This window comes from Giraffa tippelskirchi, chromosome 3 (genome assembly GCF_054371585.1).
Source record: "Giraffa tippelskirchi isolate mGirTip1 chromosome 3, T2T-mGirTip1v1.2.pri, whole genome shotgun sequence".
NCBI lineage: Eukaryota > Metazoa > Chordata > Mammalia > Artiodactyla > Giraffidae > Giraffa > Giraffa tippelskirchi.
In genome coordinates, this window is record NC_137277.1 from 177,166,365 (window position 1) to 177,174,060 (window position 7,696).

Consider the following 7,696-nt stretch of genomic DNA (forward strand, 5'->3'; position numbering starts at 1 on the left):
TTATCAAACCTATCTTTGCATGAAATGTTCCTTTGGTATCTCTAATTTTCTTGAAGAGATCTCTAGTCTTTCCCAATCTGTTGTTTTCCTCTATTTCTTTGCATTGATCACTGAGGAAGGCTTTCTTATCTCTCTTGCTATTCTTTGGAACTCTGCATTCAGATGGGAATATCTTTCCTTTTCTCGTTTGCTTTTCGCTTCTCTTCTCTTCTCTTCCCAGCTATCTGTAAGGCCTCCTCAGACAGCCATTTTGCTTTTTTGCATTTCTTTTCCATGGGAATGGTCTTGATCCCTGTCTGCTGTACAATGTCATGAACCTCTGTCCATAGTTCATCAGGCACTCTGTCTATCAGATCTAGTCCCTTAAATCTATTTGTCACTTCTACTGTATACTCATAAGGGATTTGATCTAGGTCATACCTGAATGGACTAGTGGTTTTCCCTACTTTCTTCAATTTAAGTCTGAATTTGGCAATAAGCAGTTCATGATCTGAACCACAGTCTGCTCCCGGTCTTGTTTTTGCTGACTGTATAGAGCTTCTCCATCTTTGGCTGCAAAGAATGTAATCAATCTGATTTCGGTGTTGACCATCTGGTGATGTCCACGTGTAGAGTCTTCTCTTGTGTTGTTGAAAGAGGGTGTTTGCTATTATCAGTGCATTCTCTTGACAAAACTCTGTTAGCCTTTGCTCTGCTTCATTCTGTACTCCAAGGCCAAATTTGCCTGTTACGCCAGGTGTTTCTTGACTTCCTACTTTTGCATTCCAGTCCCCTATAATGAAAAGGACATCTTTTTTGGGTGTTAGTTCCAGAAGGTCTTGTAGGTCTTCATAGAACCGTTCAACTTCAGCTTCTTCGGCATTACTGGTCAGGGCATAGACTTTGATTACTGTGATATTGAATGGTTTGCCTTGGAAATGAACAGAGATCATTCTATCGTTTTTGAGATTGCATCCAAGTACTGCCTTTCGGACTCTTTGGTTGACCATGATGGCTACTCCATTTCTTCTAAGGGATTCTTGCCCACAGTAGTAGACAGAAGTATTTGATTGCATTTTTTGGCTGTCTGTTATTGTATAGCATTAGTATACCAATGGAGTTTTATTGGGGGGAGTGCGTGTGTGTCTAGGGAAAGTCATATCTAATTTTCAGATGCAAAGTTTATGTATAAATAGATGGTAAAAGATTCCTCTGGCTTGAATGGAAAAGGTACTGCATCTATGTTGAGACTGAGAGCCCAGACGGGCCTGTTCACTTCGTAGTTATGTTACTTTGGGCATCTTCTTTGTGTGACCTGTGTAAGTGATGTGGAGCTCATAGGAAAAAACATACCATGTAAATCTTCAGTGCTACTTTTTTTCACAGGTTAGGTGGATCTTGTTACTTTATTATAGAAATAAGAATTCCCGCTGTCTGTCTTTGTTACAATAGTCTTGGGTTGGAAAAAATCTGTCGGTCTAGCTAGTACTTAAGAATGCCTAAAAGTTTTAAACTGCAAAAGTTCTCAATAATTAAGTTTCTCTGTCCTTGATATACTTGGCTATTATCAGTCTTAGACCACTCCAGAGTTCTTTATTTTCTTCTCCTTTTGGTCAAAGAATAGGAAAATGTGACTTGCTGCCGTGCCCTGCTTTTCACAACTGCTTGCCTTTACCAGCTAGTATTTACTTTAGGAAATGATTCCTGCGTGGGTCATCACCAGTGGGGAGGGTTCATCTTTCACTTTGCCCACATAGGCCTGGATGAGGGAGATTTCAGAAGAGCAGCAACAAATCTGTTTGAAATCTGATAGGGTGACTTTTTAGGGTCTTGTTTTGGTTGAGAACAGTTTAATTTTTTTTTTTTTAATGGAAATGACAAGTATACAAAGGATAGTCTTAAGTTAAACCAGAGGTAAGGGAGAGGGTTCATCTTAGTATATGTAAAATTAAAACAGCAGAGAAAGCATAATTTTCATGGAGTATTAGATTTGGAAAGAAATAATAGTTTATCTAGTCCAACCTCCTACTGGTGAATAAACACTCATTTTGTATTTATAGAAAAATCTGTTTGAAGTTTGAAACAAAAACTTGGGTTTGAAAATGCTTCATTGCCTAATTATTTTTTGCTTTTTCTAGTGGAGGTTTTTCCCCCAGAGCTAAATATATCTAAACTTTTATATCTACAAAAACATAAATATATTTGCATCTATGAGGTTTTTATACTATTGAATGGATCCTAAGTAGAAAGGGAAGGTTTTTACTTTGGTCGGAAGTCATTCAGGTGAATAGTTGTAATATTTAAATCACTATTTGATTAATGTGCACAATAGCTTTATTTTTTTTTAATTTATTTTAATTGGAGGCTAATTATTTTACAATATTGTGGTGGTTTTTGCCATACAGTCACATGAATCAGCCATGGGTGTACATGTGTTCCCCATCCTAACCCTCCCTCCCACCTCCCTCCCCATAAAGTAGATAAAATTTTGCATCTCTTTGCCTAATACCACCCTGTAGTTTCCATCAGGCTAGTGCTTGTTTTACTTGCTCTGATCACTTTCTGCCACAAATATATGAATATGTAAGTGTGTTTGCCCAAATGCTTTTAGAGTTATGGTTAAATCTATTTTTTTTTTTGGTGTTTTCTTGTGAATTTTTGTTCTTAGCTGTTAAAAATTAAGGGAGTAATATTTGCCCCAGTTTGGTTTTATAAGGAACCAAAGGAATGATCTTTATTGTCTTGAAAAAAGAGCAGTTTTAAAAGGATGTTCACTAAATATTGTGAAATCATCATTCTACCCGGGGGGCTAGGTTTGAAACTAGACTGTTGCTCTGACTTGCAGATGAAAATGAGAAATTTATGACTGATTTTCCTAGAGTTCAGCTGTGTAAAGTGTGTCCGTTTTACCTTCATTACTGGTATCATACCACATTCATATAAACTCACCAACAGCATTTCTGTTGTTATACATATCTGTTACCTTCACATGCATTGATTTCAGCAGATAATCACAGGTACAAACTTTGTATAATGTTATATTTCCACAATGTGTATTGTTAGCTCAGCCATTTTTTACGGGTGGAGACTTGATCATCACGATGTAATCAGAAAGATGTAATCAGCATTGGAAAAAGAAAACATGAGATACAAGAAGGAAAAACAGCTACATAACTGGCTGAGTGTATTTAATACATTAAAAAATAGGGTGCTAAAATGGATACTTCTTACTCTGTGAGATCTGTTTCAGAGATCTGAAAATTGTCAATGCTTTGTCCATTGATGTGGATGTCCAAGTCAGTCCTGTTTGGGCTCTTGGAGATGAAAGGAGTTTGAAATTCAGGAATAGTCTTGTGAAAATTCTCCGTCTTGATTTGATATTCACCTTTGGAGCCTTGGGTCAACAGAGATGCAAAACAGCGATGTAACATGACCTCGGAGGGCAGGTAGGATGTCCTCCTCTGGCAGTTTCTCTAGTGCCTTCCTGCGCTGCTGAAAGGAACACAACTAATTCAAAGTGGGGAGGATTTTCATACTGGAGCAGAGCAGCTAGAGGACTTGATGGTATAATAAAGTGGTAGCAGGTGAGTGGAAAGGTAAAGAATGGACATTCCTCAGAACTGATGCCACCAAGGTGGAAGTCCACACTGGTCTGGTAGAGTTTGCCGTTTTCTTGTTCCTGATAGAGTATAGCTGAGACCCGAACATTGGTTAGAGGGCTAGGTCGAGTGTTGGTCACTTGGAAAATGAGATTAGGTTTGCCATCTATGTGAGCTACTACTGCTAAGTCAGTAAAGCGAAATGAGAAAGCTCGATTTTTTGGCTGGGCAATCTTTGCCACAAAGGCACCTAAATTATAAACCACTGAGTTCTTTTTTCAAATGAACACTAGAAATGTCATTACTTCTTCTGAATGACAAGGATCTAGCAAATTGTTATACATTTCTTAGTGCCATGCCTGCCAAATAAGTCATAAATTGAACTTGTTAATTTCTCATTAGCCTGAAGCATTTTTCAAAACAGTACATACATTCTTATTTTAAAACTGATTTCAAAATGGATAAGAAAAATTCATTTGCCACATAGAAATGTAAAACTTTTTAAGTTTGTTAGGATGTCAGAGTGGTCATTGCCTATATTCCTACCCCTGCTTAAAAAAAAAAAGTAACTAAAATAATGAATAAATAAATGCAATTTAGTTGCCACCAGATTACTTCAAGTTAAAATAGAGATTAGATCCATAGTAGAATGATTTGGGGTAGGGAAGGGATCAGTAGAACAAGTGGTCCATTGAAGAACTTTGAAATTTATAGAAACCTTTTTTCTTTTAAAAAGGTTCTGGCTCTAAGGTGATTTCAGTGTACGCTTCAAGTGCATCCTCCTTGCAACCCCCACCCCCACCCCAACAACTCTAGATCAGGGTTTCTTAACTACTAATGTACCACAGATGTTGGCAGGCTGGTGAGGTGTATGGACCTCTTATCAAAATTATGTTTTAAATGCATTAAAGTAAAATGCATAAAAGTAAACGAAATATATATATATATTTTTTTTTTTTTTGCTAAGGTTGTGTATTCTTGTTCTCTATTATACAATACTGACTGTGGTGCTCTGGGCTCGCTAGTATTGAGCAAATGTTGAAAAGATGAACTCAGGAGAAAATTCTAACCCAGTAAATGTTTTAAAAAAAGAACAAATTCTTCTGCTAGGTAAAATGACAGTCAGTAATATGCATTGAACATATTTATTCACTTATTTAAGAAAATATTTAGCTCCTTTGAAAAATTCCTTTTAGATTTTTTTGTTCATATGTTTTTGGCTAATATTATAATGATCCCTTTTTTCTTAAGTTTCAATAGGTAAAATTTAAATATAGAATCAAGTTTTTAAAAATTTCTCCAGTTGTTTGACCCTTGACTCTTTTTTCTCAGTCTCGGGCATTACTTGTCAATAATGCAAATATGATTCTGTAATATGATTGCTTATAACTGACTATACCCATTCCAAAATGCTCCTGTGTTTTTTTAAAGAACAAAAGCAATTACTTGTGATAAAAGCCTCTAGCATGAGGCCTGGGAGCATTTGTATGGCAAGGAAGGCAATTGCACTTGGACGGTCACCACTGGGGAACGTGGTCCTGCAACCAATTGCGAGTTGTGTCTCCAGGGAGAAGGAGAAGGCCGCTGTGAAACTGGTGATGTACTTGACGCAGATAGTGTGGTTTTCAGGTGGGGCGTCATGATCTAGTTCTAGGTCACCATTCATCTCAGCTAGAACATATCAGAGTACTGCAAAGACAAGCCAGTGGATAACAAAAGAGGCGGAGAAAACCAGCATCATCCAGCGCCAGCGCATGTCCATTAGGATTTCCCAAGCGTCTCGAAGATACGCAAGACCTCTTGAAGCATGCTGTGACCATCCTTGGTGACCATCCTCCAGTGTCTCTGACTCAGGAGAGGAGCAGTAACTTTGCAGTGACTGCCATCCATCTCAGGCTGTAATGCTCTGAAATCGAGAGCGCATTCAGTTCAGTTCAGTTCAGTCGCTCAGTCGTGTCCGACTCTTTGCGACCCCATGAACCGCAGCACGCCAGGCCTCCCTGTCCATCACCAACTCCCGGAGTCTACCCAAACCCATGTCCATCGAGTCGGTGATGCCATCCAACCACCTCATCCTCTGTCGTCCCCTTCTCCTCCTGCCCCTAATCCTTCCCAGCATCAGGGTCTTTTCTAATGAGTCAACTCTTCGCATGAGGTGGCCAAAGTATTGGAGTTTCAGCTTCAACATCAGTCCTTCCAATGAACACCCAGGACCAATCTCCTTTAGGATGGACTGATTGGATCTTCTTGCAGTCCAAGGGACTCTCAAGAGTCTTCTCCAATACCACAGTTCAAAAGCATCAATTCTTCGGCGCTCAGCTTTCTTCACAGTCCAACTCTCACATCCGTACATGACTACTGGAAAAATCATTGCCTTAACTAGATGGACCTTAGTTGGCAAAGTAATGTCTCTGCTTTTTAATATGCTGTCTAGATTGGTCATAACTTTCCTTCCAAGGAGTAAGCGTCTTTAATTTCATGGCTGCAGTCACCATCTGCAGTGATTTTAGAGCCCCCCAAAAATAAAGTCTGCCACTGTTTCCACTGTTTCCCCATCTATTTCCTATGAAGTGATGGGACCAGATACCATGATCTTAGTTTTCTAAATGTTGAACTTTAAGCCAACTTTTTCACTCTCCTCTCTCACTTTCATCAAGAGGCTTTTTAGTTCCTCTTCACTTTCTGCCATAAGGGTGGTGTCACCTGCATATCTGAGGTTATTGATATTTCTCCCGGCAATCTTGATTCCAGCTTGTGCTTCTTCCAGCCCAGCATTTCTCATGATGTACTCTGCATAGAAGTTAAATAAGCAGGGTGACAATATACAGCCTTGATGTACTCCTTTTCCTGTTTGGAACCAGTCTGAGAGTGCATTAGTAAACCCTTAACTGTTTCATCGTTAATATTAGTAAATCCTGGTTTTGTAATGTTTTTTGGAATGCTTCTCTGACTACCGGGCAGGCTTTCCCAGTCTGATAGCTCTTTCCGTTATCACATAAGGGAGCATTCGCTGACTTAGTCATTCGTTTGATAGCTCATCATGGATTGCCTTGAGTTATCACTTACTGGTTCCTTTAAGGACTGTTAAAATACCATTTGGCATTTTAACAAATCTCTGAGGGCTGGAGTTATCATTAATGTCTTTTTTGATGCTTTTGTATCTTTCTTGCTCAAGTCCAGGCTTCCAGTGTGTATTGATTTGACAAAACGTTATGTGTAAATAACTTTTTGTAATTAATTAATAACTTATAACTGAATAATGAAAAGGAATATTAAATATGTGTTCCTTTGTTTAAATAAATAGAAATCATTTAGAAGTGTAGTGTTTAACTAAAAATGTTTTGAAGCCAAACTTAGTGCTAGGGTAAGATTAAGCTTTTAGAGATCTGTAGTTCTATTGTATCTTTTATAATTAGCCTGTTGAAATTTTATGATTAGATTTTATTTATTTATCTGTTACTTTGTGGCCATTTTCATGGAGTCTTTCCTTCTATGGCTGGTGGATTGCCACCCTTTTGAATATTCTTGGTTCTGACTACATAGTAGAGTAAAGAGGTAAGAAATTCCAGGTAGAGATTCCAAGGTAATATTAATTTTGAAAGTAAATGAACCGGAAGAAAAAGTTTCAAGTTTAATGAACTAAAATAATCATTAAGACATCAAATGGCAATTTTTAAAACATATTAATAAAACTAGTTTTTAACTGTAGTCAGTTTTCATCTATGTTTATGTTTTCTCTGTGTGGTGAGTAGAAATCTAACATGTGCTTTCCATGTGACCATCCTTGCATCCGACAAAGGTGCGGAGGACTTAGGCAGAGGCAGCCAGAAACAGAGTGGGAGATGAGGCTTTGCTTCCCTTGAGTGCTCCTTTCTTCTCTGCCTCCGTCCAGTACTTGGGGTTCATGGGTGACTCGTTTTGTTTTGTTTTTTGGTGTTTTTTTTTGAGGATTCTTCCTCGGAAGTAGATGCCCTTGGAAGTGTTGGTATCACCTTCCTACCTTTTGAATGACAGCGAGGCACGTGGAGCTAGGCTACTGCTTGACTTTGCTGGACCCTCCTCTGTTTAGGAACTTTGGGGTTTTGGAGACTGCCTTCCCCTGTTGGACTTGGACCTTA

General features: G+C 38.5%; 1 pseudogene; it reads right to left on the reverse strand.

The window, feature by feature from the left end:
• Positions 1-3,206: 3,206 nt before the first annotated feature.
• On the reverse strand, positions 3,207-5,468 carry LOC145540832 (inward rectifier potassium channel 13-like; annotated as a pseudogene).
• Between the last annotated feature and the right edge of the window lie 2,228 nt (positions 5,469-7,696).